Genomic DNA, 7,726 nt, shown 5'->3' with positions numbered 1-7,726 from the left:
CATACCAGTTGAAAGATACTGTGGATAGAGGGTGAATTGGGCTCAGAAAAGGAGGAAAAGAACAGGCTGGATCCTATTTGGGAAATTAGATTGGCCTTTCAGTGACCTCAAGCTTCTCTCTAAGACAAAAACCCATTATTGTAGCCTCAGGGTGTAACTAGAATGCAACTATCTTGCTGCAAACTCTACAGTAGTACCACTGTCTCCGAGAAATCAAAATTTCAGGTTCCTGAAAGGATAATGGAGAAATACAATGAAGTCACGAGTTAGGCTATAGTATATCATCAGTGATGAATATAAAAACAGTGTAAGCTGATGCCACCAAAGAGATGTGTGACTAAAAAAGAAAGTGGGCCTAGTGAGAGCAAGGCATGACAAATGAACAACCCAGATTGTCACATTGTAGTGACAGTGTGTCACACTAGTAATATCAAGAAGCCTAGAAGGCACTTACTTTGTTTCTAGTCATTTACTTCTTTTTAAAAAACAAACAAACAAAACTTCTAGAAATATTAGTATAATATGGTTCTCCCTTTATCCTTACTCTCTTTTGGATATATGATTAATAGTAGAATCACTGAGTGAAATGATTTGTACAGTTTAGTGACTTTTTGAGTATGTGCATTTTCAGAAAGGACCAATTTGTTGCATGGAAAATATATGTTTGTTACAAGGAAAGGCTTCTACTTGGGGAGGAAAAGGAAGAGATTGGCGGGTGAGCTGGTAGTTGATAGAATCCAAAATGAACATCAATAAAGCATTTCTTTAAAAATACATAAATTATTTCTTAATTACTAAAGGAGACACAAATAGCAGTTTTGTTACTAGATTGTTAAATTAAATATACATACTACTTGAATGAACTGTATATAATGGGGTCAGATGAGATAATGTTCATAGAAGCTCTTAACAGAGGTATCTGGCACATATATAAATGCTTATTCCCTTCCCCTTCCCCAGTAGGTTTGGTGTTGTTCAATGCATGTGTCACATCTCCCGTCTCCCAGGACCAGGTCTCACATGTCTTGTCTTGACACCTACCAATCTTTTTTAGGCGTTCTGGGCTTATAAAACGTGTTAAAAGTAGAAGTTCCATAGTTCTTAAACAAGGCTGTGTTCCTTTTTGTATAATCAAGTATTTGGGTTGTCGATGATTCAATTACCAATTTAAAAATATAATGAAAAGGTGAGAGAGACCAAGAAGCGGGAGATTGCCAGCCCCCTGGGTAGTCAGTAAAGGATGCGGAGGAGCAGCCAGACAGGAAGCAGTGCTCTGCCCAGGACAGGGTGTGATGGGCACCTTTGCCATGGGGCGAGTTTGGGAAGCCCCGAGGCTTCCTGGGAATTGTAGTGCCGCCGCTGCGGCATCCCCACAGGCATCAGACTTTGCGGGGGGGGGGGGGGCACTCACGGAGGATTTATAGGCAAAGGTGGGAGAGGCACAGGAGCAGGCCTGGTCTGGAAACTTCTGCTCCCTGCTTGGCCGGGCCCTGCCTTACCTCACTCCTGTGCCTCTCCCACCTTTGCCGGGTGTTTCTGGTCATTGGAATTTACCTCAGCCTTAGAGAAGCCAGGAGTTAGGTGGAGATGCACATATATTTAAACTGGGGCTTAGGGTGAGTCAGACTTCTCCCCAGATGTTGGAATTATTGAACTTTCAACTGTTCGCAGCCTATAAATCCTGTAAATTGTTGGAGGAGGGGAAAAAAAAGATGTGGCTGCCCTTGTAATCTCGGGACACGAAAGGAAGAGAGACCCACAGTGAGTGGAGGTGGCCAGGCCAACCTCCACCTCGGCCGACGCAGCCTGGAATGGTGGAGATGAGCACCTTGATGTCCCTGTTGGGCAGGGAAGGCAGCTCAGGACAGAGCCCAGTGGGACCCTCATGGTTACCAGGCATGACCTGGATGAAGATCCAGCTAAGGACACTGAGAAGGTGTGGCCATGGTGAGGTGCTCAGGGGCAGGGACTGTCTTTTACTTTTCTTTGTATTTCTAGTACGATGCTTGGCCTATCATAGGCACTTAATGAATGTTTATTAATTGATTAAAAGGAGATCCTGGAGATAATAATGCCACAAAAACTTAGACAAAAGTATCAAAAGAAGGGTGAACAACAAAGCAAAGTGATCAGGAAAGGTGACGATTAAGAAAAGGACATGAGATTTGGCATCTTAGAGATGGTTAGCAACATTAGTGAGAGACATTTCAGTTGAATGATGAGGGCAGAAGGTAGACTGCAGAAGAGTTAAGAAGAAAGAGGAAACCAAATAGAGGAGACTATTGTAAATGGCTTGTTCAAGGAGTTTAGCCACAAAAGGGAGGCGATATATGGGATGATAATTAGAGGGGATGGAGAGATCCAGGGGAAGATTTTTAAGGCGGGGGAGACACAGACATGCTTGCAGGCATGGGGAAAGCAGCCAGTACACAGGGAGATACTGAAGATAAGGGAGAGAATGGGAATGATAGAGCAGTTTGCTGGAGGAAATGGGCTGGAAGGGGACCCCTGGTGCAGGTAGAGAGGGGTTTGGCTTACTAAGAAGTAAGCACATCTCTATGTGTGAGACAGGGGTGGAGGGGGAGACAGTGGCAGAAGGCATCTGAGTGATGTGAGAGGAAGAGGAGGAGCGAAGAAGGAGCTCTCAGGGAATGACCTCAGTATTTTCAGTACAGTATGAGGCAGGGTTCTCAGCTGAGAGGGTGGGTGGGTGTGGGAAGGAGCCATTGGAGGCTTGAGGAGGGATGACAATTTTCTGAAGAGCCAATGTGGTGAGTGGTATAGTGAGTTAATTAGAGAAGTATAAAAAGATTGCCTTGGGGCTGCAGGAGGAGCTTTGTCTTCTTGTGGGGAAAACTAAATGCTGTTTTACTAGGGAAGAAAGAGGCATGGATCAAACCCATGTCCAGGAGAAATTCTGGGAGACATTAGTCCTATCACACAGGACTTTGAACTGAAATTTCAAAATGCCTTGGTGAATTTGACACTAGCCCTTTATCAATTCACTGCCAATAGTTTTCAGATTGGGAAAAGGGAATGAAATGGCATCGTGGGCCATGCTTTTCATTATTCTCTTAACACAGCATTTCCTAGTCGGTTTTGCAGGGGTGCACACATCGATAATTCCTGGAGGAGGCGCGCCTGAGATCCCACAAAAACACAACAGTGACTGCCCCGGATGTGAAATCACGGGCGGCCCGCCCCCTTCCCACACTGCATCTTTCCGAGGCTTGTTGAGTCACAGGACAGTCTTCCGCCCCTTCCTCAGCCAGACGCGCCTGAGAGAAACCGGGGCCTCTGCCCTGGCTGACTGAGTCTAGGCCGTGCCTGGGGACTGAGGGAAACAGGGTCTTGGCCCTCGCTGGCCCAGCCAGCGGTCACAAGGGGAGCCCCCGTCCTCGAGGAGGCCACAGGGCCCCCCCTCTCCAGCATCCTCGGGTTAGACCTGGTCATCTCCATAGTTCCCACTTGTGTTCCAGTGGCTGAGGTAAGCCCCGCCTCTAGGTGTGACATCACAGCAGGGTTAGTAGAATCTTGGCCTAGCTATGGAGGGGCCGGTTCAGTTGAGGGGGGCGGGGTAGGGCTGCTGCTCAAGGTGCTCACACCGCCCCTCCCCCCCATACCCCACTTTATTCCTGGGCCCCTCAGACTCTTCCCCCCATCCCTAGGTCTCACCAGCCCTGGGTGTGGGGGGGGTGAGGCCGCCAAGAGCCCTTGTGGGGTCCCCCCTCCCCTTCCCCCTCCTCAGGTGTCTGGGGCTGAGTCCAGAAGGGGGGGCCTAGCGGTTGTCTCGGTGCTTCCGGTCCTGGGGGTACAGAGCGCATTGGGAAGCGGAGCCCCCCCCAATCCCTCATTTCCCAACTGTCCCCGTCCTTGTGCGGCTGTTTTTATCCCCGCCTCCAAGGACGCTGCGCTTCCTGGGACGTCGTTGGGCAGGCCCGGTCTCAGCCCCGCTCTTCTCCTCCTCATTTTCCCCTCCCCCACCCCATCTCCCCGACCCCCCGAGAAAAACAAACCCCTGTTAAACAAGGAGGCGTCCTCAGCTCCCCCGGGCCGAGTCTGCCAACGCCCTGCCTCCTTCCCCTCCTGAGTCCGTCCTCTCAGTGTCCCCGGGGTGGGCATGGCCTTCCTGGGCCCTTGCAGGGACCCGGCCTGAAGTCTGTCAGCGGGGCACAGACCCGCCCTTTTAGGGGTCCCTGCCTCTCCCTGGGGGTCCCATCTCCCAGGGACCTGGGTGCGGGAAGAATGTGTCTTTGTGGGGGCCGGGTTTGCACCCCCCCATCTCAGACCCCTGAAGAGGGACAAGGGACAGTTCCCACCCAGGACTGTCACCCCTGTACCTGGCTCCTGCAGATCCATGTTTACAAAGTTTTAGGAAATTCAGTTTAAAAGTCTATAACCAGAACAATAACAGAAGCCTCACAGTAAGTACCCAGGGTCCAGAAAGACAGATTCTGCTATGGATGAAATCCAGATGTGTATTTCTTTCTGGATTTTAATCTATAGACTCTGTCACAGGAGCCATGGGTGGCTGACATGATTCATCTTCAGTCCTCTGAACTTCACATTTATCATTACAGCTCCTCCTCCTCCTCTTCCTCACCATCACCACCATCCTCCTCCTCCTCCTGCTCCTGTCGCTGCTGCCTCTCCCTTGGAGGGGACCATCCTGGTGCCGCTTTTGTAAAGTGGCGGCTGAGGAGACCCCGAGACTGGCCATGGATGACAAAAAGCCAGAGGAAGGCGTGGAGAATGAAAACAAGGACAGTATTACTTTGAAGGTGGCAGGGCAAGATGGTTCGGTGGTGCAATATAAGATTAAGAAGCACACGCAACTCGGTAAACTAATGAAAGCCTATTGTCAACGACAGGATTTGTCGATGAGGCAGATCAGGTTCCTGTTTGATGGGCAACCAGTCAATGAAACAGACACACCTGCGCAGCTGGAAATGGAGGATGAAGATACAATTGATGTATTCCAGCAGCAGACAGGAGGCCCTTCCTAAGAAGAGAGCATGCAACTCTGCTCCACAACTGTGCTTGCAAGGAAAACAACACATTCACAATTAGAAAACCAAGATTTGGTTCATCCACATCCTGACTACTGCAGTATAGTTTGTCTTCTTTGATTCCCTTTCCCCCATTCCTTTATTGTACATAAAGTAACTGGTGTATGTGCACAGGCATAATGCCTATTTTTTTTTAACTAAATGGCCGATGGTATGTTATGATTAACTTGAAATGGAGATGGGGAGGGGAAAAAACAAACTGCTTCTGTGCTTTTCTCCATTAGTGGCATGCTCATTCAACTTTTATCTTTATATTCCAGTAAGCTATTTTGCTCTCACTGTTTAACAACAACAACAAAAAAAAAAAACCCACAAAAAAAATCCTTGAATACTTTGTTTGATTGGATACTTTCAATGTTTTTCTTTTATCATTGTAAAACCAAGGACGATTTTGTGACTTTTTTGTATGTAGCTGTTACATGTAGGGCAATCTCTGTCTCTCAGTAGGGATAAATTATTATAAAAAAATTGATCCTAGATAGTTTTCCCTTCAAGTCAAACATCTTGTTGTTGAAATAAACTTCTTGTTTAAAATTTAAAAAAAAGGTTTATCATTGTATTAATTAGAATTCCAATAGCTTTCAAAATCTTTTTTTTTCCTCTTAGTGTTGTTGTGTAAATTGTTCTAGTTCTGCTCACTTAACTCTTCATCACAATATAGTTGTCTGCCTATTTTCCTTTGGAACTGTCCATTTTGTCATGTCTTATGGCAAAATAATATTCCATGATATTCTTTTGCAACAGTTTGTTTACCCCTTCCCTATTAGGTGGCCACCTCCTTAATTTCTACTTTCAGACTACTCTGAAAAGAGGTGCTCTAAATAATTTGCTTATATGATGACTCCTTTTGCAATAGGCCTAGTACTGTTGGTTCAAAATAAAGTCACATTTTAGTGTTTTGGGGGCATAGTTCTAATTTGCTTTGCAGACTTGCAAGAACAATTCACATCTCCTTTAATAATATATTTATATGCCTGTTTTCCCCTAATTCTTCAGACCTTTTTTTTTCTTCTTTGTTTATGCTTATTCCCTCATTTGGGCTTTCTTATCTCATTGCTATTGCTAGCATTTCTAGGACTGTATTGAACAGGACAGATGTTTCTGGTGTATAAATCCATATCCACACATCCCTCTTTTTTTCCACCAACACATGAGAAAATGAGAGTTGCACCTTCTTTATGGCCAGCCCCACAAATACAGGGGCTCCAACAGCAACTAAGAGGCCCTGAACCCTCACAATCACTTTATTACAGTCACTCATATGGGGAAAGTGTCCACAGTATTTTCTCTGCCCAGAATCATTCATTTTTCTCCAAGCACCTGACATGCAACCAGGAGAAGCACAGGGAGCAGGGAACTAGTTAGGAAATTACTCTGTCCTTGTTCATGAACCCTCAGAGGTGAGTGGACCAATTTGGTGGAAAGATGCAGGGTGTGAGAGAGAGCTTCCTGAGAAGATAGTGGCTCAGGGGACAGACAATATATTATAGCTAATGAAAGAAAGAAGGGAGATATTCAGATTAGTGGGACAGGAGGCCACTGGACCCTGACCATCAGAGACTGATAAGGAATTGGGGCAGGGGAGAAGCAGATTATCATGAATTCATTATCCATTTGCTTAACTGATCAATTATATTGAATGATTAATAATGCCTGCCTCCTCTTTCTCTTGATGGTTTTCCTTCATTTACCTGATTTGTGACCTGTCTTGGTGTTGTTTTTTTCCTTCATTATCCAAAAGGAGCAATGACCTCAGGAGGGTGATGTCTTGACTTGCAAGTGAATTGAATTTAAGTGAGGCAGGGCCGTGCAAAGTCACCAGCTTCGCTTTCTCCTCCAGGGTCTAGTGGTAAGACATAGGTCAGGATGACTGCAGGTGGCCCCAGATGCAGTGGGAGCCCTGTGCCATTAGTTCACCATTGGCAATTGCCCCTCACTTTACCAAGAGGTTAGTATTGAGGATATGACTACTCCGGGGGCATCCCAGGTCCAAGTGCTCCAGGGGACTCTACCACAAAAGCAGAATACCCTGATGAGACTTAACCTAGGAGGTTGCTTCAGCAGGGAATCTCACTCATCACCTAGTGTGAGTCAGCTGTGTTGGTGCCTGGCTGCACTCACTTTGTCCCTGTTCCAACACCGGAAATGACCGAAAACAACCAAAAGATACGACTCTCCCTCCTCTCAGACTAGAGAAAGACTGGCAATGGTTGGCTGTTGCGGGTCACGTGACAAACAGGAGAGGGCAGAGTGGAAACCCTCCCACCATGTTACATGATGGGCACAGTAGTGTCTCGTGGAAGGTGGATTAAGCAGGGCACAGACAGAGCACTCCCTACATCTTTACTTTCTTTCACATCCTCTACATTTTTCAGGGGCTGCCTGAAATCCTTTGGTCAGCCACAAGTGAGTGGCCCAAGGGCCATATGTTGTACAGGCCTGGTTTAGGACAAGGAAAAATAATTCAGATATCATCATTTAATGATATCAAATAATATCATAATTTCATGGTTACTTTAAGGCTGTTGTCTTCTGTCCAGCTTCGAATTTTACACTCAGATGAATTCTGGAGTCTACTGTTATTGGGTATTAACCTGTGGGACAGTTTACTTCTGGTTTATGAGGAAAAGAATGGAGCTAAATGAACTCCTCAATTT

General features: G+C 46.3%; 1 pseudogene; it reads left to right on the top strand.

Moving 5' to 3' along the window:
* Positions 1-3,313: 3,313 nt before the first annotated feature.
* Positions 3,314-5,603, top strand: LOC114031320 (annotated as a pseudogene).
* Positions 5,604-7,726: the final 2,123 nt, after the last annotated feature.

The sequence above is a fragment of the Vombatus ursinus genome, unplaced genomic scaffold (assembly GCF_900497805.2).
Source record: "Vombatus ursinus unplaced genomic scaffold, bare-nosed wombat genome assembly UNPS02015130.1, whole genome shotgun sequence".
Classification (NCBI taxonomy): domain Eukaryota; kingdom Metazoa; phylum Chordata; class Mammalia; order Diprotodontia; family Vombatidae; genus Vombatus; species Vombatus ursinus.
Note: the sequence above shows the minus strand (reverse complement) of the source record. Positions and strands in the feature narration are given on the sequence as shown.